This window comes from Ostrinia nubilalis, chromosome 27 (assembly GCF_963855985.1).
Source record: "Ostrinia nubilalis chromosome 27, ilOstNubi1.1, whole genome shotgun sequence".
Classification (NCBI taxonomy): Eukaryota; Metazoa; Arthropoda; class Insecta; order Lepidoptera; family Crambidae; genus Ostrinia; species Ostrinia nubilalis.
The window spans coordinates 243,083-269,063 of record NC_087114.1 but is presented as its reverse complement, the minus strand read 5'-3'; the positions used below and the strand labels follow the sequence as shown (position 1 = coordinate 269,063).

Sequence of the window (25,981 nt, the reverse complement as noted above, 5' to 3'; positions counted from 1 at the left end):
GCCGTACGCGGGGCGTCCGCGGGCCGTTCGTGGGCCATACGCGGGGCGTCGCGGCTCTTTCAAGTTCGCGTTTCCCCGCGCGTATAAAATCCTTTTTGTATTCGCCTCAAGCCAAGCGCGTCGCAAGCATGGACGCGCATAAATTCCAATACAAGCCCAACGCTGCGAGGGTTTTGAAGCATGAACTGAGCATTTTAGCCTGCCAATAACGCCGGAAGCTAGTGAGAAGACAGAAGCAGAAGGCAAGTACCGATGCCGCTAGTGCGAGCAACGCCCCGCGCACGCCCCACAGTGGCGGGAATGTACAGTTGACAGCGCATCAGGCTAATTTCTGTCTCAAAATAGACTGTTTTACGACGGGATGAAATGCCACTGTTTTTTAGTAAGCTTGATGTTCTGTCATCTGTACCTTGTGGGTGCGCGGAAAACAAGATGGCGGCGCTCATCACAGACGGCTGTCCCTATCTTGTCCCGGATACACAGATTGCCATATTGATCGCGATGGGTTTACTTTTGAGGTAAACAGTTTTGTCCCGGGCTCAGTAGCAGATTGACAACTGTACAAAATAGTGTTGTGCCCGGTGACTATCGATATCATACGCAAAAAATTTGCAAGTAATTTAATTTAATACGGACACGTTTTTTTTAATTTTCGTTTGCATGATCGTTTTGGATCAAGCAGTCGAAAGTGAAAGATTTTTTTTGGCATTAGCAGTTATAATAACAGTTATTTGCATGTCAACCTAAACTTCTTATCTCGATTTTATAACAAAAACGTACATTGACGTGCTATGATCTGTATTTTACAGCGTGCGACTAATATAACTTGAATTGCACGAACACGTTATTTCTGATTAAATTTGTTTAATTTTATCGATATCGCCGTACCCATCCCTGCTTACGTAAAACAAAATGGCCGCTTCCCGCCATCTTGTCGCGTTAAAATGTCGGCGTTGACGTTGACCCGCGACTCGTGTTTTGGAAAGAGGAAGTCTTGTGCGAAATAAGTTTATTTATTTACACAAGACTTGCGCTTTCATTTAACTTAGCATTTTCTATAAAATCGACGCAGTTTTGGCGGTGTTTTGATGAAAAAGTAAAATTGATAAGATTAATCTGAAAATTTGTACAACCTTGGTGGCCATGCATTTAAAAACCAAGGGGAATACGAAGGTCTGGTCCAAGAACATCTCTGAATGGTTAGCAATTCTATACCTAAGAACATAAACTTACTTATGTATGAGTTACATATTTCTATAAATAGAGATTGTTTTTTCGTTAAAAAACCGCCAAAAAATAGGATCTACATAATTTGAGATTTGGTGATATACCATCCCAATTTGAGATTATTTTTTAACAATTTTTTATTTTTATATTCGAGCCATGAAGTTTTATTTTACCGACTAGGTACTGAGAGGTACTGATTTGAATGTTTCGTGTATATTTTTTGTGAAAATGTTGTTATTGCTCTCGGAATGACAGTCCAAACTCGTGTGATATTCAATGAAATCGTTGTGTAAATTTATTTGCATCCTTTACTATTACAAAAACCATGTATATGTGATAGATTAGGTTATGTTAAAATAAGAAATAAAATACATGATGTATGCTTAAAATTGTAAATATAATTTAAGTATTTTATTCGAAATTGTGAGTTTCAAATGTACAATATTCGTCGACTTACAGAGCCTTTGTTACAATCAGAATTGGGATTCATGATCCAATAAGAAAAGTTGCAGTTCAAATATTCACAAATTATTCTTTTGTAAGTATACTCACGTCACGACTCCAGCTGTGTAATTAATTACATTGTATCATTGTTTACTTTCGAGGCAAAGCACAGTTTTGGTTAATTCAGTTCTGAATTTATTTCGTTATATGACAAGATTGCCTCGCGTCGGCCTTCAGTCCTGTACCATAAAAAATTACATTGATTCTGTCACAATTACTTACCTACTTTTTCTACAGGCACAGACATTCTATTGACATAGTATTATAATCTGTACTATCAAGATGTCACTATTGCATTTTTACAACAGGCAGAAAAACTACTATCGATACTTAGTTGTACAACACTGGTGTCCCAGATATGACTTTTACAGGAGGGCGCTACTACCAATACTGGTTTATTAGTTCCGATTTTTGCCACTTGGCGTTTCAGATCGTTTTGACTTTAACACCGTCTATCGATATGAAATAAATTAATTTTATTTTGCTTTAAGTAGCAACTCTCTGAAAGTCGACGAACGTTCCAAACAGTTCCATCAGCAGAATTGAGGTGGTATAGACAGGGCAGGTGCGCGACGTTCAATTATACGCTTTAATGTCAACGCGATAAAATCGTTTTTTGTCAAATCAGTCGCCGCGCTGCCAAACGAAATATTAGTGTAAGGACTGCTAAAATTAATAAACAACTTGCCGTGATTATGTTGTGTTTTATTGGATCTGGTCAAGTAGCTTTGGCCACGTAGACCATTTTTCCGTTTCGTTGGTTTTTTTCCAGATTTGGCTATGATGACTTGTTCTAACAGCTCCAGCAGAATGCATAACTTTAGTACAACGGCACACCTCTCGCTCGCTCACTGATCTGTATTAAGGCCGTAGAACATCTATCAACCCGGAAACGGATCGCAACGCAACCGTATCAACTTGAGGCGGTCAGTATTCTTTGTATGAAACGCCAAACGCACACTTATCCGCAACCGTACTTTAACGTAAACGCCTCGCCTCGCGATTGGCATCGCACGAAAGGCGATGACAGCTCGCAAAATGCGTTACAGCGGGTCTAGTCAAAACGCACTTTAAAATCGCAAACCAGTCGCAAACAAATAAACAAATCGCAAAAGAGGTCGATAACAAAAAAGGCTTAGTCAAACGGCAAAAAATCGAATCGCAAAGCCCTACCTATCGATAATCGAAAGACTGGTTTGAAATTTCCCATACAAAGGCTTAGCCAACATGCATTTAAGACTCAATCAAAATCGAATCGAATCGCAACACCCGCCATTTTCATTGCGATTACTAAAACCCCGGTGATAAGCTTGGATTCGATCGAAAACCAATAGGGTGAGTTGCACCACCTAACTTTAAACGTAACTATGACGTTAACCGGTGTTTTTTGTATGGAGTTTGACAGATTTTAGACGTTTGTCAAAGTTAAACTAAGATGGTGCAACCCACCCTAAGGCTGTTTTGACAAATCCGTATCGCGATGTCGTTTTGACAGCTAGTTTGACAGCGAAGCATGGACGTAAACAGAGAGCAGAAAGAAGGAAGAAACTAATTTAAAAAAAAAAGCTAGAAAAAGTAAAAACAATCGCAAAGTCATAGACATTTTTTAACTTTTATTCGATTTTGAATGAACTTTTATATCGCCGCGTCGCTGGTGGTACAATGTGCATTTTGGCTGCCATTTTCCGATAGAATCGAATCACTGGTGACGCGGCGACTGACATTAGTGAAAACTTCACATTGGTTGGCGATGGCATTTTGACTAGACCCACAGCAGTGTTGATCCCTTTCCGAGTTGATTGTTGTCTGTGGGTCTAGTCAAAATGCCATCGCAAACCAATAGGAAACTTTCGCTAATGTCAGTCGCCGCGTCACCAGTAATTCGATTCGATCGTAAAATGGCAGCCAAAATGCACATTGAACCACAAACGACGCGGCGATATAAAAGTTCATTCAAAATCGAATAAAAGTTAAAAAATGTCTATGACTGCGATTGTTTTTACTTTTTTTAGCTTTTTTTTTAAATTAGTTTCTTCCTTTTTTCTGCTCTCTGTTTACGTCTATGCTTCGCTGTCAAACTAGCTGTCAAAACGACATCGCGATGCGGATTTGTCAAAACAGCCTTAGGGTGGGTTGCACCATCTTAGTTTAACTTTGACAAACGTCTAAAATCTGTCAAACTTCATACAAAAAACACCGGTTATCGTCATAGTTACGGTCAAAGTTAGGTGGTGCAACTCACCCTATTGGTTTTCGATCGAATCGAAGCTTATCACCGGGGTTTTGGTAATCGCAATGAAAATGGCGGGTGTTTCGATTCGATTCGATTTTGATTGAGTCTTAAATGCATGTTGGCTAAGCCTTTGTAAGGGAAATTTTAATCCAGTCTTTCGATTATCGATAGGTAGGGCTTTGCGATTCGTTTTTGCCGTTTGGCTAAGCCTTTTTTGTTATCGACCACTTTTGCGATTTGTTTATTTGTTTGCGACTGGTTTGCGATGGGTTTGCGATTTTAAAGTGCATTTTGACTATACCCACTGCTATACTATCCTATGATCTTTAGTATACACTAGACAGGTTGTCTCCATACAAATGAAAGCTAATTTTGAGTGGTGACAGAGTAAATACAAATGAGTAGGTCATCTTCATAGAAACGCACCGAGCGCGGTTTGTATGTGAGCGCGCGCCAATACGTATGCGGCGCGCACGCACACACTGACAAAATTCAGCGCACCTACCCCCGCTAATCCACGCTAAATTTTGTCAGTGTGTGCGGGCGCGCTCACATTAATAACATACAAACCGCGCTCGGGCGTTTCTATGAAGATGACCTACTCATTTGTATTTACTCTGGTGGTAATTTAAAGCGCCACTACGATTTTCCCGAAAACTAATTTTGACATACATTGCAAGTGGCTACCGTGGTTTTTGAGTAATATAATTTTATTTTGTTGTAGGTATAATGTGAGATTTCATATTTAATTATGTAAGTTTAGCATGAGGAAATGTATGTTTTGTAATAATCGCTAGAGAAAAAGGAGTAAACGACGTTTCATAATAATATCACTAGTTTTAGTTCCATGGACAATCGTATCTGCCTGATGACAGCAGCCAGTCCAGTGTGTAATATTACAGAGGGCTGAGTGTGAGTATATCAAACGTCCTCACTAGTGAAAAATATGAAAATTTTAGTTCTTGAAAGTTTCCGCTAGGGGCGCTGTACAATCCGTCATACATTTAATGTCATTTTTACGCGCTCACTAGTGAGGAGGACGTTTGATGTAAACTCACACTAAAGGTTCGGCCAAACCAACGCGATCGCACGCGATCAGTAGCCGGCGACCCGGCGTGCAGCGATGGCGATCAATGCATTTAAAGGATCGGCCAAACCAACGCGATCACACGCGATCAGCCGGCGCGGCGTGCAGCGATGGCGAGCAATGCATTAAAGTCTGGTCGCCATCGCTGCACGCCGGCTGATCGCGTGTGATCGCGTTGGTTTGGCTGAACCTTGAGTCTGGTCGCGTGTGACCGCGTTGGTTTTGCCGAACCTTAAACCCTCAGGACAGTGCGCTCGCTAACACCCTCGCCCCATCGTCTTCCTAGCACATTCTGGTGGTGGACACGTAGCCTTAACCAATCCAATGGACGGTTAAACTAGCGTTTCGCGTAGGAACGAAGAAAAAATTAAATAAATAAAACAAAAATTGAGTTGGTTATTTATTCATGAAGTCCAGGGTACAATTGTTATAGTAATAATTTACAAAAAATATTTTCTATTGAGTAGTTTCAGGCTGTTTTCTGATTGTGTAACTGTCTACTGCTGGCATTTGTTGTACTAGTTGTCCTTAGTGGTCGGTATTCGAGTAGTCGCGTCTTGATTAGACTCCAACACCTGTTGTGAGAAAGAACAATTTATGATAGTAGATAGTATATAATTATACAATAAATAAATCATGCGCATATACACCACCCTATCGAACAAAAAAAGAATTTGAAAATCGGTCCACAATGATGGAGTAATCGGAGAACTAAAATTCAAATTCAAATAGTTTATTCAGTACATAGGTCCTTTCCAGGGCACTTAAACACGTCCCAAATATTATTAAGAACATAAGAGTACATAAAAAAGATAAGTACAGCCGAACCGAACCTCCTCCTTTTTTGAAGTCTGTTAAAAACAAACTTAAAAAGCCTACTTGCAAAAATAAATGAGCTTTAAAATAACATTAAAATTAATTAACCATTTATTGCAGCGTCATGACTCAAGACGCTTACCACGCGATGGTGAACCGTGAAAAGAAAGTGGTTTAAAGAAGTTTCAAGTCCTTACCTTTAGCTACTTCTTCGACAGGTTTGGCCACATCTCCAAAAATACCTCCAATAACAGGAACGTTGTTGACAGCATCAAGCTGTGGTGCGGCGGCGGCGAGGGCCAGCACCAAGGCTACCACGAAGAAGAACTGCGGGGACGGAGGGATCATTCAAAATCAAAAATATTTTAATTCAATTTAGAAGGCTTATTCCACTATTCCCCGTTGATAATCCCCGTTATCGCCAATTGGAGCTTATAATGGGGATTAATTAACTAAAAAGTTCATTAATCCCCGTTATATTTGGATTTTATTTTTAACGTACCTAATGGGGATTAATGAACTTTTTAGTTCATTAATCCCCATTATAAGCTCCAATTGGCGTTAACGGGGATTAGTGAACAAAAAGTCCACTACTTAATCCCCGTTGACGGGGATTGATAGCGGGGAATAGTGGAATAAACCAATTTAGAGTTAGACCACTAGTGGCACCTATGAACGTCAAACTACAATAAATAAAAAAAGGTAGCCCAAGGGGCACTTTACATGTCTCCGTATCTTTTGGGCCCTACCAGCGCTTCGAGACAAACATATGGCAAGCGTTGAGAAGAAACGCCGGAACAAACTCAGTCACCACTAAGTAGTTGCCAGTAGTTAGCGAACGTCACACACAAAGGTCACACACCTGTGCGCGGGGCACATAGCACATAGCAGAACTGGCGCCCGATGGGGCAGCGGTTCAGTGCCCCGATTGCGCTAAATATTTTCAACAACTGCTACGCGACTGGATGACGAACGAACATCAGCTGTTTTGACAAATCCGTATCGCGCAGTCGTTTTGACAGCTAGTTCAAACGAAGTTGTAACGTAATCGGATTGCAACTGCGCTTTTGAATAAAATCTGATAGAAAGCTACTTTCTCTCACACGCTATCAAACGCTTCACGAATATTTGCTGTTTTACTTTAAAAATAACTCAGACTTTTAATGAAAAGTGCATATAAAACCGTTGTTTCGTCTTTGTTTACGCGTGAACTTTACCGCGATACCGAATTGCACTTCAGCTGGAATGAAATCGGAGCGTGACTGGAGTGTAGACTAGAGATAAAATACGAACGAATTGAAGACATTACAAATTAGCGCAATCGGGGCCCTGGTGTGGAGGCCTCGTGGGCCGACGACCTCGTAAAGGTACGGGACTATTCCCACCTCTTTTTCCCACCGCTGCAACTGCTGTGTACCTATAGCCAGGATCTACAGCTTGACCGCCAATAAAAAACCCACCCAGTGAAGGTCAAGTTTGTCCCGGAGAACCTCATAAAGGAGGGCGCTGGATGCAGGCTGCTACCGACTAAGTAGTCAACATGGAAATCATTGAGGCCTACGACCAGCGATGGACCTGTGGTTGAAATGATGCTGCCCTAAGTATAAGTACAAACAACATTGGGAAGTATAGAATAAAACCAAGAAAAACTTACCAGTGAGAAGTTCATGTTGTTTGTTGCGGGTCGACTGAGGAGCTCAGAATGCCGGCCTCAGCCGAAACACTGCTTTTATACCATTAGAAAACAGTTGGAGGTGCCTAAAAATGGTACAATTTGACGTTAATAGAACGTCCTTCACAAAATATACGATAATATTTACAAAATTTATACAACTGTACAAACTTAATCATTGTTTAGGTTATGTATTCAAATTTCGACAAAATCGACCAGTTATTACAAACTATTGTCCTTTTTACAATCGGTATAAAGTTTATTATTGAATGATATCGCCATCAATGATTACTGCGTATTTTCGGAAAATAAAACACCTGTGCAACGACTCAGGAAGGATACAATGTAATATTTAAAATACATAGTTAGGTAAGGTAAGTAAATAAACTTTAAAACACTTAATAATGATAAGTACATCGTTTTGGATGAGTGGATACAGCGCGGTTTCAAGAGTTTTGTAAATCTAATTCAGCTATCCATACTCAGCACCCCACAACCTCCTTCTTCGAGGCCATAGGCTCAAGTGTCAGATCCGTCAGCAGTCTGGCGGATGACAGCTGCTGTCAGGTCCGAAGCTGACGCGGAGCGATGGCCCACGCGGCACCCGCACGCCAGGTCTGCTTTCCTCGGGGCTACAACCAGTTAGTATTCATATTTTATTACTGTGTGCAGTGGTTCCCAGTTTTGTGACGTCAACCAGCAGGAAAACAAGTCCTACGGCAAACGCAGGCAGCCTCACTCCAATTTTGTATCTAATGGACTCACAGGGCAAGACTAGAGGTTCTACTGCTGATCGTCAATGAAACCCAATCGGCGAAGGTTTCGCAGTATCGGGGAATAACTGTTTCGGAACCTGCAATCAATTTAGTTAATCAGAACTCTCATATTCTTGTAAGGTGTTTCTTAGTCAAGTGCTCAAATGAAAGGTATATACTTAGGTAAAGATTACCAATTCCTCTATTTGAGGATTCCAGGCAGTGGCGGATTAAGAGTATCCGAGGCCTTAAGCACAGAGCCTGTGTAGGCCCTCTATTGCTTAAATGGAATGGAAGGTATAAAGTATAAAATGAAAGTTCATCAAAATAGAAAGTGTAGTAGGTAAAATGTAAAACTTAAAACATTATTTTCCTTGCCTTAATCAGAGCAAACTCCGAGATTACATCGTCGAAATTTATCCGACGAAGTATGTCTGCCTCAATAGGTACACATTAATGCTAAATAATTAAGCTTGTCTGGACGGATTTTTGTTCTTTGCGGGTTTTTTAACCTTTTTAGTTGTGAGAAGGATCGTTCAGCAAAGCAGTTAGTAATCATTAAGCTGTGAAAGATTCTAAACGCAACCACAATGATATTAGTCTTACACTAGCACACTTCTTTTGTTTCTCTTCTTTTTTCACATCGCATGTTTATTTTAATATATACATTTATAAATATATACACATACAGGGTGTCCCGTAATGCAACGTCAAGCCGGAACTGGGTGTTGAGGCAAGTTATGCTGGTTATCAAAAAAAATATCTATGTGTCATTTTGTCAAAATAATAGGCATTTAAAAAAAAAACAAAAAAATCTACTCCCGGTGACGGTCTTTTTACTCGTGTTGCCACAAATCTTCACTTTTTCTAATTTTTTTTTATGTAACCCTGAATAATGCTTCTGTTTGGAATTTATTGTACCCTTAAGACTCCGCCTTTATCCGAAACTATCCGTAACTTTTAAATCAGTTTCGGTTACGGTTACGGATATCCATAACATCCCTGGTTGGTAAGATGGCCCTCTCCGTTCCGCTCATACCTTTTAAAATGGCTTCTCCACCTCACTTAAGCCAGAAACTTGAATTTTGGGCACATTAGAATAATAATATTTAACCAAGGTAGATAAAGTTAAAAACGGGATTATTTCCAAAAAAACAAAAATTGTCGACAATTACAGCAAGAATTTACCAAGTGTTATACCATTTTGGAATCCTTACTAAATGCGCCAAATTATGACTTCACTTGCCATACTCGCGTAGTACAATTTTTTTTCAGTACAGTCAGTTTAAACTAGGCAAAATTTTTATTTTGAAATTTTTTTTGGGAATAATGTATTTTTTTCATCCAAGCTGGAGCAGCTGGTTTCGTAATTTTGATAACAATTTAGAGAAGCATTATTAAGGGTTACTTAACAAAAAAAATTTTGGAAAAAGTGAAGATTTGTGGCAACACGAGTAAAAAGACCGTCACCGGGAGTAGATTTTCTTGTTTTTTTTTAATGCCTATTACTTTGACAAAATGCCACATAGATTGTTTTTTATATTTTTCTGATAACCAGCATAACTTGCCTCAACACCCAGTTACGGCTTGACGTTGCATTACGGGACACCCTGTATACACAATTATTATTATTTTAATACGGGTAGGGTTGCCAGGTCCAAAAACACAAAAGCCGGACTCTGTGCTTCATTTGGCCGTACATTTTACCCTAAAAGCCGGACATGCGACTGGGGGGTGCAATTAGTGAGCTCACGAGTGAGTACCTACTATCATCATCGGTTGCCTAACGTCCTGGTGCGTGCATGCCTTATTCTGTGGCTCGACTTTCGCCTGGCGCGGCAGCCAAATAAAAAGCCTAACAAAAGCCGGACAGGCCGGACATCGGTTATTTTGGCCGGACACGCAATCAAAAAGCCTAACTATGTCCGGCTTTATCCGGACGCCTGGCAACCCTAAATACGGGTATTATTTTATTATGTAGCATCTTTAACCGCTTGAGTCCCAGACGGCATTAATGAAGAATGTTCACTAATTTTGTTTTTTAGCTTTCTGTATTCTCTGTTAAAAATAAAAAATACACGTGAAAGAATTATTTCGATACGTTAATTAGTTTCCAAGATATTGAATTTTAAAAGTGCGGGCGGCGGCCGGCCCTCCATTTTATGCACGTGACGTCATATTACAACGACTGGCTCATATTTGTATGGGTGGAATCTTGCAAACTGAATTAAGACCCACTTCCAGGCAACCGATTAAGCTGAAATTTCGCAAACACAAGTGATTTGGATGACCATGCAATATTATGATGACATGGAGCTGATCTGATGATGGAGCTGGAAGGTGGCCATAGGAACTCTATAATAAAACGACTTAAATGCATCGAGTTTGGGCTCGTTCGTTTTGTATTGATGAGTATTTTAATTCTATATAGTAATCGGGGTCTAATGATGGAGCTGGAAGGTAATTCGCAATAAAACGACACAATCGCATCAAGTTTGGGTTTGGTTCAATTTTAATTTCTGTGATGGGTCTGGGTGTTAATATGTATAATAAGTTTGTATTTACAAAAAAATAATATTTAAGTATGTTTATATCCGTTTTCTAGTGAGCGGACGCTGTGAATGTACGTCACACGGGGTCACGTGACCGTCGGCGGGACTCAATATTTAAGCGAACTTTGAATGCCTATAAAATCATAACTACTGGGTATTTTTGAATGAAATAAAAACTAATGTATTTGTAAATGTAAAAGCTTAACTGTAACATAGGTTTCAAGTGATTTTGCATACCTAGTAACATTCTCAATTTGATTATCTATTGTGTCTAGATTCGCGGGCCTTGAAGGATTAATTTACTATAATTATGTTTATTCAACAAATGTTTGCACATTATTATTATCGTTATATATTTATACTAGCTTTTGCCCGCGGTTTCACCCGCGTGAAATTTAGTATGTCACAGATCGTCATAAATTATAGCCTATATGTTAATCTGGGTTATAAACAGTAATAGTTTCAACAAAATCCGTTCAGTAGTTTTTGCGTGAAAGAGTAACAAACGTCCAAACATCCAAACATCCAGACATCATGACATCCAAACTTTCGCATTTATAATATTAGTAGGATTTAAACGGCCTTGTTGATATGCAGTTTAGGTTAGTGTCCGTGACTTCCACTCGGCATGGGGCCCACTGAAAACCAGCGTCGTGGCCTTCCCCACCGTGGGCCACGGCATATGCTGAGTGGAATCCCATTGCGATGGGCATCGCTGTTGCGACAGGATAGCACTGCTCACTACTCAGTTCACTTTTTATTTACTTGTAATATTTATGTGCCATTTCTGTCTTTTTCTCTGTCATGTATGTGATGTTCATCGTAATAAATTTTTCTTTCTTTCTTTCTTTAAACGCCACTTGTATATTTGGGAAAAGGCGCTTTACTTTATCTACACTATCTATACTTAATATTATAAAGAGGAAAACTTTGTTTGTTTGTTTGGTTGTAATGATTAGGCTTAAAAACTACTGGACCGTTTTTAAAAATTCTTTCACCATTCGAAAGCTACATTATCCACGAGTAACATAGGCTAAATTTTATTTTGGAAAAAAATAAGGTTCAGGGGTCCACGCGCGCGATGCCGCGGACGGAAAGCTAGTAATATTATAAAGAGGAAAACTTTGTTTGTTTGGTTGTAATGAATAGGCTCAAAAACTACTGGACCGTTTTTAAAAATTCTTTCACCATTTGAAAGCTACATTACTTACGAGTAACATAGGCTAAATCTCTATAAAATTTAGGTATGAAATGAAACGCCTCCATCCTCTGCTGGCGCGCCGAGCAGAGGATGGAGGCCCCTGGAGAACAGGGGCCCCAAGCACGTGCTTGTAGTGCTTATACGTTAATCCGCCACTGATTCCAGGTGAAGCTCGCTTCCACCCTCAGCCTCACTTTGCATGAGGTAAGATGTAGGTAGCTCATCGTTGTCCAATAAAAAGTATAGAATTAACCGTTTTCGTTTGTGCACCTACTGGAGAAACTCTCATAAAGAAATTTATTTCACAATCTTTCGGGGTAGGGGAGCTACCATAAAAAAATTTTTGTTTTTCAAAATTTTATTTTACCTTTTTGTCGGTGTGATTAATATACATACTTCCACAAAATTACAGCTCTCTAGTGCCAATAGTTTCCAAGCAAAACTTCACACAGACAGACAGACATGTCGAAACTATAAGGGTTCCTTGTCAGGACTACGGAACCCTAAAAAGTGTGTTAAGTCGCCGTCGCTGGCCATCGGTGGCTGTGGTCGGTGGCCCATTTGCGCCGACACTAAAGCCCGGTCTGCGAGCACGTAGAATTTTGTCCAATGACCCCAAGCTACCCGCAATGAGTGTGCGAGCGCGACACCAACATAATTACGCGCGAGTGATAAGGATGGGTAGCTTGGGGTCATTGGACAAAATTCTACGTGCTCACAGACCAGACTATAGAGCCGCTATACCGCAGGTGATGTCGTCGTCCGACTCGTGGGCCGGCGGCGCGCGCGCGGCGGGCGACATCATCGACCTGGACCGCTTCATGCGCAGCGCGCGCCCCTCGCACGCCCCGCACTCCCCGCAGACGCACCACGCGCCGCTGCGGCAAGTACCCAGGTATACTGTCATCATCATCATCATCATCATCATCATCATTTCAGCCATAGGACGTCCACTGCTGAATGTCCCCCAATGCTTTCCATGTTGATCTATTGGTAGCGGCCTGCGTCCAGCGTTGCACAGCGTGCTATGGAGAGGGCTTGGTGTTTCTTTGCGAGATCGAATCGGAAATGAGGAGATCCGTAAACGAACCAAAGTCGCTGACATAGCCCGACGGATTAGCAAACTGAAGTGGCAATGGGCAGGGCAGGTATACTGTAGGTACCCAGTAAAAACTCATAAAACTCATTTATTTTTGCAAATAGGCTTTTAAAAAGCACTTTTACACGTCCCAATATTAACCCTACCACTGCTTCGGGCCAATAAATGGGCCAGTGCTGAGAAGAAGCAGCGCAAGCGCATTGTTTTGTTTGTTGATCTACGGCCTAGGCGCACTTAAATTAAGGACTTAAATAGTATAGTTGGCCGATAGTTGGGCCCGATTCTAATTGTATGAAGAATCGGCCGATACCAAATCGGTGTAATGTGCGCACTTTGAATACTGACTGCCCGACTAAAATATCAGCGGACGAAAAATCGATGGTCTGCGGCAGCCATCTGCGTACGATGAGTTGGAAAAGTCAGAAAGCTGCTTTTGATTCTATACACCTCATGTTAAGGTTTCGCCACTGAGGGCCCTTTAACTGGCTAGGCCTTGGAGGCTAAGGCGGAAATAAGGCCTAATGAATTCCTTCTTTGTGCGCAGGAGCGGGCTGGTGGTGGACGGCGGCGGCGCGCGCAAGCCCGGCTCCAGCGGCCAGCTGTCGCGCGACTCGGGGCTCTCCGACGGGAGCTACGCGCGCCGGCGCCGCAGGCCGCGCAGGTAGCCTCGCGGCGATAGTGTAAACACGCACTTCAGTTACATTAGCCGTGTCTCGCCCATACTTTGGTGTGCGTGCTCGCGTTTCGTCTCTGTCAATTTCCCGCAATCTCGTTTTATAGTGTCTAGCAGAGCCCAAAGAAACGGAGCCGCGACATTCGTCCGCAGCTCCGCCTCAGGCTAGAGGCTCGCTCACGAGGGAGCCTCTCTGGCTTTGAGGGATCCCCTAATTCCCTCCTCCAGTTGTTTTTATAGAGGTTTTCTCAGAGAATTGCTCCTACCTTATCTAGTAGGTACCTTATTTACCGACAGACAGTGGTAAGTGCTGATTGAGTTTTGCAGAAGACACAACTGTGGGAATTGCGTGAATGGTGTCCAAGATAGACTACAGACTGCAGACCGCAAACTGCGAGCCACCACGGTTTCTATGAAATGCTTCAGTTCCCATCTCACTCGGCCGTCAGTTTTGTGCTCGCAGCGCAGACATACCTTTACTAGGGCACTATTTAAGTTGTGAGCCTCGACAACTTAACGTGTTGTTAGACGACATCTGATACTTTTAATGAAAAGTTTGACATTTTTGACTACAACCTTATTCAAAACTTTTTATCATTTGAGCACGTTTTGTATTATTAATTAACATTGAATTGAAAATTATCTTGACTACAAAAACATGGAATTGACTTGCGGAAATTTTCGCGCGAAGATTTATTGTGACTTTCGACGTGGTTAATCAATAAAAAACTGAAGCGGTCAGCTAAATTTCACTTTTGGTGATAAAGATAATAATAATAATAATAATAAATAACTTTATTAACACACATTACAAAAAACAATACAACAGATTTTAAAAGAAAAAGACGAATGCATGTTAATAGGGCGCCCGCTCAGTTTTAGTTGGGAAGATCTGTCCTTTACCATTGTAAAGCGCTAGTTTAAGGAGTATAATATTGTATGTCATTTGCTCACCAGTGAACTTTGCGAAAGTCGTCCAAAATGACTAATAGTGGCGGAAAACATTGATGTTGTCAGAAAAAGGGAAGAGAAACCTCGTCATGTGATATATCGTATGATTGAGATAATCCTAGGCATTAATTCCACTAGCAGTGGCGGCGTAGCATAGGTTGGCACCCGGGGCGGCACCCCCCCCCCCCCCCCCCCGTCATAATATAAATTATAGCCTTAGGCACCCCAGAATGGCACCCCCCTGTCATGACATCACGACCGTCCTTGCCATGCAGATGCGTCAGTGAGTACTAATCTGCGCGACTTTTGTCACCCCCTGATGCTTGGCACCCGGGGCGGACCGCCCCCACCGCCCCCCCCTTACGCCGCTACTGTCCACTAGCAGTAATAAAATATTGTATGACCATATTATGGTTAATACATTTTTTTTTCGCTGGATGTCACAAAATTTTACAAACGCTCATTATGACGCTTGTGTCGTTTAGTCCTTGGAAATGTTTGAAAAATTGTGACAGTTGACGAATTAAGGATCTATGCATAATGATCCTGAAAATAAACAGCTATCGACTAAGGTAAGTGCCCCCTACTTCGGTATATTAAGGCTCTTACGACTTTAACATTTTATTTAAAAATAACCAAGCATGATATCAGTATGAAAGCTTTTGTATGCTAAACTTTGGTCTTTTGACAGTAAGTTAATACATAATTTATAGTTATATAGTTTGAACTTTTTTTTATATTAATTGTTCTGCGGACCTCTTGTTTGGATCCTGTTTCGTGACAAAATTTTGCTCTGTTTCTAAGTTCGTGAACTCCTGTCCCCTATTTCGGGATAAGGTTTTATGCATACAGTTAGGATATTTTAATAATGATTAAGGGTTTAATAAATTTAAAAACGATAATAAAAATGTAGAATAAAATAATTATGTGAAATTGACGATATTACTTGCCTGAAATATTCATAAGAAATAATGTGTCTAGTATAATATTTTGATTTGTTGATTCTAACAATATGTGAAAATATTTATATAACCATTAGAAATGTAGGGGGGAGGGGGAACTTACCCCCCCTCGTACCCATAAAATTTAGATTTGTTATTTCTAGCGATATGTGAAAATATTTATATTAACCATTAGAAATGTGGGGGGGGGGGTTACCCCCCCCCCCCCTTCGTACCCATAAAATTTTGATTTGTACGCCCCCCCCCCCCCTTCTCCCCAAATTCCCACCCCTGGAGCTGTTTCAAGTGAGGATAGCCCCCCCCCCCCTGAAAATAACCTCAGATACGCCAATGGCTCATAATAAAAAGTAAGTAATTAATTAATTTCTTAGGTAGGTAAGTATTAAAAACTAAAAAATATGTCGATTTCTTTGATGGTGTGTGTCATAAAAGTACCTAACACCATACATTTATATATCACGAACTTGGAAAAAAGTAACAATAATACGGTTCCTTGTTTCGTGATACTGATTATTCCAAATTCCCCAAGTAAAATTCATGGATTATTGTTAAAATGTGTCAATTAACTATTATCTATCCCATATACAATACAAATAAACAAAGATAAATAAAACCAATCGAAATAAAACCAAAATTATGCTGGTACTTATGATGGGCACTTTTCTATGGAATTTGGGCGTAAAACCAACAGAAATGTAACTACTATTATTTGTTAGGACTTGATATCAGAAATATATTTTCATATAAATAACTACCAAAAACTCCCGGGTTTGCTTGGAAATTGACATAATGTGTAATAGTAATAGGTGCTTTATTGCGCAAACAAAAAATATTATTAATTAATATACTTATCTACTTACATTTTAAATACATTAAGTTATTTATCCATTATTATGTCCAACAGTTCAGGAGTGGGGCCAACAAATGGTATATTTAAACCATGTTCTACATTATAAGCGTAGGACCATACCTAGGTACCATTTAGAGAAATGACATGAACACAGTCATGTTTCAATGGGATTTCTACTAGTTAAGTTGTAGTGTTGTCGCATAATCGATCACGGATCGATTATTAATCGATATTGCTAAATAACGATTTATCGATTAACAATTCGATTAATCGATTTTATTGATTTCCATCATTACTATCATTTGATTGTTAATTCAATTCCTTATTTTCAGCAATATAATCGATAATTGCAATCGAATAATCGATTATGATTTATTCGGTATACATACTTACCAAATCGATAGAATCGATAGTAAGATATGATACAATACTCTCAATATGATCGATAAAAGCAATCTAATTGACCTAATACTATTTTTATTACCCTAATGTGATGTGAAATACTATGGAAACCTTGCATATTCAACGACCTCTATCTCCGTATCCCCGCGTATTTCAGGATTGTTGTCATACTATGAAATGAAGTACTAGTATTATGCTTTAATTTAGTATACTTTTTGTTTCTGTTGGTTTAACGCCCAATATGCCCATCATCCTTTGGTCATATATGTGAACTTCAAACTCGTGTCATATAAATTCTAGTGAACGAAACATATACCGAATTTAGGTCATGAGAAACTTAAATAAATGCATTATTCGTTTCATAACTTACATTTCAATTATCATAAATAATTATTTAAAAACCAAGCATCAAAATGTTATCCATAATATCCTTGAATCGGTAGTGTCACGAAATAGGGGACACCCGAAAAATAATATGTACGCTATTTCGTGAGTCAATTAATCGCAATTTTAAAGGAATTCTACGTTTTCATATAACTTTTTTCTAAGCCAAATCAATTGTCAAGGAACACATGAAACCACTATTACAAGTTTTATTTAAATGGACGTTCCTTCGCCTTTTTATAAGCTTAAGAAGTTGGAGCGCTAACCTTACGGTGAGAGCAACCTTAGCAAGCCGCACGGCTGTTTTTGGCTCTCTGAGAGTTTGAAGCTTCGTATTGCTCTCATTTTTGGCGCCACAATGTTGGTACTTGGTTTTTTAGATAGCTTAGATAATAGAGTTTTTGTAGTAATGAAGAATTTTTATAAATAATATTCCATTTGCTTATTATTTGAGCTAGAAAAAAAACTTACGAACTTAGGTATGTACTATCACGAACTAGTAGCCGTTTACCTTATGGAGGTGTATTAAGATGAACCAATTCCAACAAAAGTCCCATGCGCTCGGAACACTTTGAAGCTTACGGTCGCCTATTTTTCCGAAATATCCGATTATATGACAGAAACGTCACTAGAGAAATTTAGAATGGTTAATTTTTAATAGTAAACAGCCACTTTTTTTTCAAAAGTCTTCAGTTTAATAAGGGAAACTGACCTGCATAGTCGAATCGCCATTCGTGACGTAAATGTGAGCTTTTACACGTCTCGTCAAACAACTGACTATTTGAACACTCAAATTATGAAATAAACAGGTCCAACGCTACAAAATTCTTCTTTGGAATCTAAACACTTCTTTTGGTACCCATATATTAAAATTAAATGCGTGAACAGCGATTTATGTAGCCAAAAGCAACTGTCGGTGCGGTCAAAAACCATGCTTTGGAGGTGCCTCAAGATGAGTGGAAAAAATGCTATGAAAAGTGTTTCGGACACATTGAAAAGTACATAAATCATGAAAAACAATACCAATAAACGCAATCAATACCATTTTAATAATAAACTACTTTGTTTTTATAGTTAGGCTCACAACTTAAATAGTGTCCCACGTAAGATACTCATGCAGGCGTGCGAGCGGCGAGAGCGCAAGCCGCAGCCGATCGCGCGCGCCCGCGGCGGCGGCGTCGGCGTCGGCGGCGTCGCTGCGCGCGTTCCGCACGGCGTGCTCGCGCGCGCTGCGCGACCAGCAGCACGCCATCGCGCGCGTGGCGCAGCTGTGCGAGCGGCTGGCGGCGCGCGCGCCTACCTCGGCTTCCACCAGCAGCCGCAGCACGCGCGATCCACGCAGGAAAGACAAACATCGGGTACTTAGCATCATCATAAATCAATTCTGTAATCTGTTCATTGTCTGTAGTCCGGTCGCCGAGCACTTAGAATTTTGTCCAATGACCCCAAGCTACCCATCCTTATCGCTCGCGTGTAATTGATATGTATTGCTGTCGTGCTCGTACACTCACTGCGGTAGCCCGTCGCACAGTCGCGACAGCAATATAATTACGCGCGAGCTCAGATCCTATGATCCCATCACAGTGACCGTCCATGTCATGTGGATGCGCCAGTGAGTACTAATCTGCGCGACTTTTGTCACCCCCTGATGCTTGGCACCCGGACGCCGCTACTGTTGGGGTCATTGGACGAAATTCTACGTACTCGGCGACCAGACCTTACAAGCTGTTTTTGGGAGTCATTACGAATCTTCTTGCTCGCAGGCTTTATGACTTCCAGCCTCCCGAACAAGCCGGTTTCCGTAAAGGCTTTAAGAGTACCATAGATCACATACACTTGCTATAGTAGATTATCATTATCATCATCATCTCAGACATAGGACGTCCGCTGCTGTACATAGGCCTCCCCCAACGTTTCCACGGTTGGTGGCGGCCTGCATCCAGTTCCTTCATGCTACAGGCTTCATATTCAGATGAATGTAATTCTTAAACGCAATGATAAACTTAAATGATGACTTCGAACTTCTAGTGAAGAATTAAGCCCCTCTCCTAAATCAGAATTACATTCCTCTCATTCACCCCTGCACTAAAGATAGCTAGTTAGTTTATTTTTACAACATAAATTTCTACAGGGTAAGTAAATGTATTTTAAGACTATTTCTAAACCATTGCCTCATTTTCAGACAGACGAATGCAAGACCTACAAGATAATCATGACGAAACTGGACGAGCTCAACCGGCTGTTCAACGCGCGCGCGCGCAGCCCCGCGCCGCGCCCGCTGCGTCCGGCGCGCCCGGACACCACGTCCGGCTCCGTGTCCGTGTCCGACAAGCTGGTCGCCACGGAGCCGGAGCCGAGGGTCAAGACTGTGGTGCCCCTCACTCAGGTTACACGTTGTCTTTGGTACAATTAGGCTGAGTTGCACCACCTAACTTTGACCGTGCTTTTTGTATGGAGTTTGACAGATTTTTGACGTTTGTCAAAGTTAAAGCAAGATGGTGCAGCAACCCAGCCTTAGTGTCAAAAACTCCATTTTATTTCAATCATAACAAAGACGTGTTGCGAACTTTTTGACTACTTTGAGTGGCACGAAGTATTTGACGCTGACTCTACTCAGAAAACGTAGCAAGTATCTATATAGTTTCAAGTTGCTCTTTATAATTATTAATTAATTTAAAACTGTAAATGAAACCTGTTTTGAGACAAATAAATACTTTCTATTCTATTCTATTCTATTAGGAGTCATCAGGTCAGGAAAAATGTTACAATGACAACAGCCGAAATTGTTGTAGGATGAATGAAAGGCAACTCTAATTTCTTCCATATCTTAGCAAAAAGCATAGGAAGTCCCCCTGGTAGATGGAACGACGACCTAGAGAAGATGGCTGGCAATAGCCGAATGAAAAGTAGGAGTTCGAGCTATGTGGCGTTTTTGGTAGCACTCTTCTAGCAGTAGACTTTGCTATGTAAAATAAGGGCCCAAATCTACTAAATAAAACCAACTGCTTTGAAAACAACACCAGGTTTATTCAAAGAGCGAACGAAATCCTCATGACACCAAATGCTTATATAGACCAGAAAAAATAAAACGATACCGCGATCTAAAACCGTACAGCGCCATCTCTTGGTGTCGATGAGAACTAACTATTACATTGCTTAAGCATAACACACTAGTTTTGCACTTACATTTTAGTACCAAAATTGGACATACCGCCCACCAAGGACATCTGTTTATGTCCTTATACAAATAAAAATAAAAAAACTTATACAAACAAAACTCGGCCATCATCATGAGGTACACCAACTTCACCATACATATAAACTTAATTAAAACGTTTCGGATTTAACAGGTAAAATACATAATTTGGATGTAGGCCGCTTAATTATGGATCCATTGCATTTGAGAGATACGACCCGCGTAACTCCGTCCAAACCTGGATGCTTTTCGACAACCTTGCCCATGAGCCAACGAGCCGAAAATAATATCGCCTATAACTGGTTCTGGGGTACGATTTGTCCACTTGTACCGTTGCAACATATGCAGAAGGTACTCATTTGACCATCGCCGCCAAAAACCTTGCAACATACGTTGTGTAACCTGCCAGCGTCGCAGACTTCCTATGTTCATTTCGAGATAATCTCGGTCAGGCACAGTGACAAGGGGCTCGCCGATAAGAAAGTGTCCAGGTGTTAAGGGCATAGGATCCTCACAGTTACTCGGCAATTGGGAGATCGGACGGGAATTAAGACAAGCCTCGATTTGGCTGAGTAGGGTGGTCATCTCTTCAAAGGTAAGCGTTGAATCACCGATCACCCTTCTCAAGTGAAATTTGGTAGACTTAACTCCGGCTTCCCAAAGTCCACCAAAGTTGGGTGCATGAGGAGGGATAAAATGCCAAGTAACACTGTTGTCGTTCAGCCAACTCCGAATTTCAAGAGCTACAGATGACTTTTCAAGCACAATTAAAGAATGTAGTTCTTTGGACGCACCTACAAAATTTGTGCCATTGTCACTCCATATTTCTCTACAAAGTCCTCTCCTTGAAACAAATCTTTTGAATCCTGCAATAAAACCTTCAGAAGTTAAATCACTTACAACTTCTAAGTGAATAGCCCGGGTAACCATACAAACGAAGAGACACACGTATCCCTTGTAAGACTTGTTGCCCCTACCTTTGGACATTCTGATGCTGATGGGTCCAGCAAAATCAACACCGCTTCTCAAGAATGCTCTTGCTGGTGTTACACGACAAGACGGTAACTGACCCATGATTTGTGGCTTTGTCACAGCAGCATGTCGCACGCAAGTGACGCATTTGCGCACATGAGCCTTTGTTACGTTCTTTCCTGAGATGATCCAATATTTTGAACGTAAGTAATTGAGCATTACGGATGGACCACCATGAAGGGTCTTCTTGTGTGCATCATCAACAAGTAAGTACGTAAAATGATTTTTCTGAGGGATGATGATCGGATTTTTTACATCATCGTCCAGTTGAGCATTTGTAATTCTTCCGCCTACTCGCAAGATATCATCTTTATCTAATATTGGATTTAGACATTTTAGTTTACTTTTATTCTTCACTTTTCCTGTTCTTTTAAGATCCTCTATTTCTTCCAAAAATTCTTTCCGTTGACATTGTCTCGTACATATCTTCAAAGCTTCTGATATTTCATCACTTGTTAGGTAAGATTTATGTTGATTCTTTTTATTTTCTTTTCTCGTTAGATTTACGAACCTTTTGCAAAATGCTATGACCCGTACTAATCTGTGCAACGATGAAAACTTCGTCCAAACTTTGTCCTCTGGGACATTATCAGTAACTACATGTGATTTAAGTACTCTTTCTTCCATGTTGGTACTGATTGATTTTGGCCGCGTGTACGTAATGGTTTCTTCCTGAAGCCATAACGGTCCCTGTATCCATAACTCGTTGCAATGAAGCTCTTGCGGAGTTAATCCCCGAGAAGCAATGTCAGCTGGATTTTGCGATGACGTCACATGAGCCCAATGGGTGTTGTCCAACAAGGAGATAATGTGAGAAACCCTGTTTCCTACAAAGGTTGTCCATCGACTGGGATGACCACCAAGCCAAGCAAGAACCACTGATGAGTCCGTCCAAGCACGTACACTTGATTTCGGAACGTTCATTACCTCTGCAACTTCAGTGATTAGCTCAACTAACAAAGCGGCTCCCATCAACTCTAGTCGGGGAATGGATTGCTGCTTCACAGGTGCAACTTTAGTTCTGGATGTGACTAAGCTTACTTTCACTTCACCCTGTGCATCTATGACCCTGACATATACTACAGCTGCATATGCCGCTGTAGATGCATCGCAGAACCCGTGCAATTCTACTACCTTATCGTCATGACAAGTTGCAACCCATCTTGGAATTTGACACTTACTAATGTGCTCTAGGTCACATCTGTAGGCTTGCCATTCATCCAACAATTCCGCTGGCAACTCTTCGTCCCAATCAATTCCCGAAAGCCAAAGCTTTTGAATAAATATCTTAGAGACAATCACACATGGTGACACCCAACCTAGCGGATCATACAGACGAGATATGTCTGAAATCACCCTTCTCTTTGTGATTGGTGTTTGTGGAGTCGGCAGCTGCACTGAGTACTTAAACTTATCAGTATCGCGATCCCAAGACAGCCCTAAAATTTTTATAACATCGTCTATCTTGATATCCTTTCCCAATTGAGTTTCCTTTTCGCCTTTAGTGTCTGAAATTTGTTGATTCAATTCCTGATCATTACTAATCCACTTTTGCAGTTGAAAACCACTCTTGTCAAGTAATTCTGTAATTTTTTCCTTGATCATAAGTCCCTGTTCTATTGATTGACACCCTGACATCAAGTCATCGACATAAAAATCTCTCTTCACTATTTCGCGTATATCTGGACAACTTTGACCGTCATCTTCTGCTACTTGCTGCAGTGTTTTGACTGCTAAGTAAGGAGCAGATGCTGTACCGAATGTAACACGTTGCAATCTGTATTCTTCTAACTCAGAATCAGGATTATCTCGCCAAACTATCCGCTGAAAATCACTGTGTTCATCCAAAACCTTAACTTGCCGATACATTTTTATAATGTCAGCGCAAATTATGATTGGGTGCATTCTCCATCTCATAATAGTGTGTCGTAGAGGCGGTTGTAGAGTAGGGCCTACTAAAAGGTCATCATTAAGAGACACCCCATTAGAGCCTTTCATTGACGCATCGAATACAATTCGGACCTTTGTCGTAGACTTGTCTTCACGTATGACAGCGTGGTGGGGCAAATAGACGGCTGTATCTCTCTTTGAATCAACGCGGCTGTCTATACGTTGCATGTGTCCCAGCTCTAAGTATTCATGAATTACCTCAGAGTAACGTTCCTTGATTTGAGGTTGTCTTTTAAACTTATTTTCAAGTAGCAAAAATCTTTTGATTGCAAGTTCTCTGGAATTCCCATATTGGGATTTGGGATCTCTACTGCGAAATGGTAGATTCACAACGTAGCGCCCACTCTGGTCTCTGCTTGTGGTTGCTTTGTATATTTCCTCGCAACGTTGCTCATCTTCAGACAGAATCTTTTTGGGAACAATACTTTCTATCTCCCAAAATTGCCTAAGTAATTCATTATCATCCGCCTGATTAGTAGAATCACTTACGACATGATGACAGTGAATGTTATTCTGCTCATATCCGGTTTGTCCAGATAGGATCCAGCCCAACACAGTATTTTGAGCGGTAGGCGTCCCTCTAGGTCCCTTTATAATACCTTCCCTCAGGACTAGGCCATAAATTTCTGCACCAAATAACATGTCCACTTTACTTGGCGTGTGGAACTCTGGATCAGCTAATGTGACCGCTTGAAACTCTGGCCATTGACATTGGTGAAGCTTCTCTGATGGCAGTAGAGACGTTATAGTGCTTAGCACATAAGCTCTTACTTGGTCGCTAAACTTTGGATCTAAGCGGGATTGAATCGTTACCATGACGACAAACCTGGAAGCTAAGGAGCTTTGATCTCCGCCTATTCCTGATATAACTGACTTAACAGGTATTTTCTTCAGCCCTAATAACTGAACTGCTGATTCGGTTATGAATGATGCTTGGGATCCCTGATCCAATAACACCCTCAACAGTTGAACATAGCCGCTGCTAGTCTGTGCTTCGACTAGAGCTGTTGCTAACAAAACTTGAGTAGGCACGGACATCGACTCTTTAGAAAAGTGAGTGACTACATTGGAAGTGGTTGGTTCGCCCTCTGACAGCTGTGCCTGAACCGTAGACACGGCTGCTGTATTGACTTCAACTGCTGAATTAAATTTCTTTGTTGTTGCAGTGAAGTTTGAATTAGACTTGGGATGTAATAGTGAGTGATGTTTTTTATTGCAAATACGACAAGTTGAATTGGTGCGGCAGTATTTAATTGAATGATTACTCCCCAAACAATTAAAGCAAAGTCCATTGTTTTGAACGAAACTGTGACGCGAATCGTAACTCTCTTTTGCAAATTGTTTACAATTGGCGATTTTATGATTTTCTTTGCAAAATGAACATGAAATTACAGACTTAGAGTTATCATCATTGTTGATTACATGCATAACTTTTGGTTTATTATAATGAGAAGTGCTGTTTTGCTTAGACTTAATATTAGCTTTTGGATCTAAAAACTCAAGAGCACGAAATCTGGCTTCTAAAAATTCTTTAAATTCAGAAAACTTTGGCAAACTATCATTTGAGCTTATCTTCGATTCCCATTGCTTTCGTGACTCTGCATCTAATTTAGAACCAATTATATAAATAATTATAATGTCCCACGTACTGATGTCGACACTGAGATTTTGCAGACCATTCAAACACTCAACAGTTGTGTCTAAAAGACCCTTTATAGCTGTCGAAGATTCTACGACATTTGGCTGACTTATGAGTCGCTTTAGTAAGGTGTTTGATAGAAATCTCTTGTTTTTGTACCTGCTGCTTAACTGAGACCAACATTGCTTATAATTACCAGCGGTTATTGGTATATGTCGAACAAGCTGTTCTGCCTCACCTGTCAAGAGACTCTTAAGATAATGCATTTTTTGCACATCATCTAAGCGGGCATTTCTTTCGATCAATGACAAAAACAAATCCTCAAATGTGGTCCATTCGCTATATAAGCCCGAAAAGCTAGGGATGGATATTTGTGGTAGTTTTACAAATGAACTTTCATTAGATTGACTCAAATCGGATGGAACCTGTCCCTTACATGTTGATTGATTTGGTGTTAAACAATCAATGGCTTCCTTTAACTCAGACTTAGGTATAAGCAAAATATAATTCCTCGGCATTTTCATAAACGTTATCTTTAAAGTACTGATCTCCCGAATGTTTTTCTGTGACTAAACGAATTATGTTTTCATGCGTTGAAATAAACTGTGACCATTGATTGTCCAAAGCCTCCAACCTAGTTTGCAAATATGATAACTTAATTCTGTCTCTAGGTGATTTTCTGTAATTACTTCTAGCTTTATCAATTGACTTGTATTTATCAAACTGTAATTTATACAATTCTTCCATTGTGAAGCAATTACTGTGTTAACAATATGAACAAAGTTATAATTTTCAA

General features: G+C 40.5%; 1 long non-coding RNA gene across 1 annotated transcript; it reads right to left on the bottom strand.

The window, feature by feature from the left end:
• Positions 1-5,427: 5,427 nt before the first annotated feature.
• LOC135084876 (uncharacterized) lies at positions 5,428-7,725 on the bottom strand. The gene is made up of 4 exons (XR_010259961.1): positions 7,711-7,725; positions 7,522-7,625; positions 6,065-6,194; positions 5,428-5,626 (listed from the first exon to the last, which is right to left on the bottom strand). It is a non-coding gene; the product is annotated as an uncharacterized LOC135084876 (long non-coding RNA).
• Between the last annotated feature and the right edge of the window lie 18,256 nt (positions 7,726-25,981).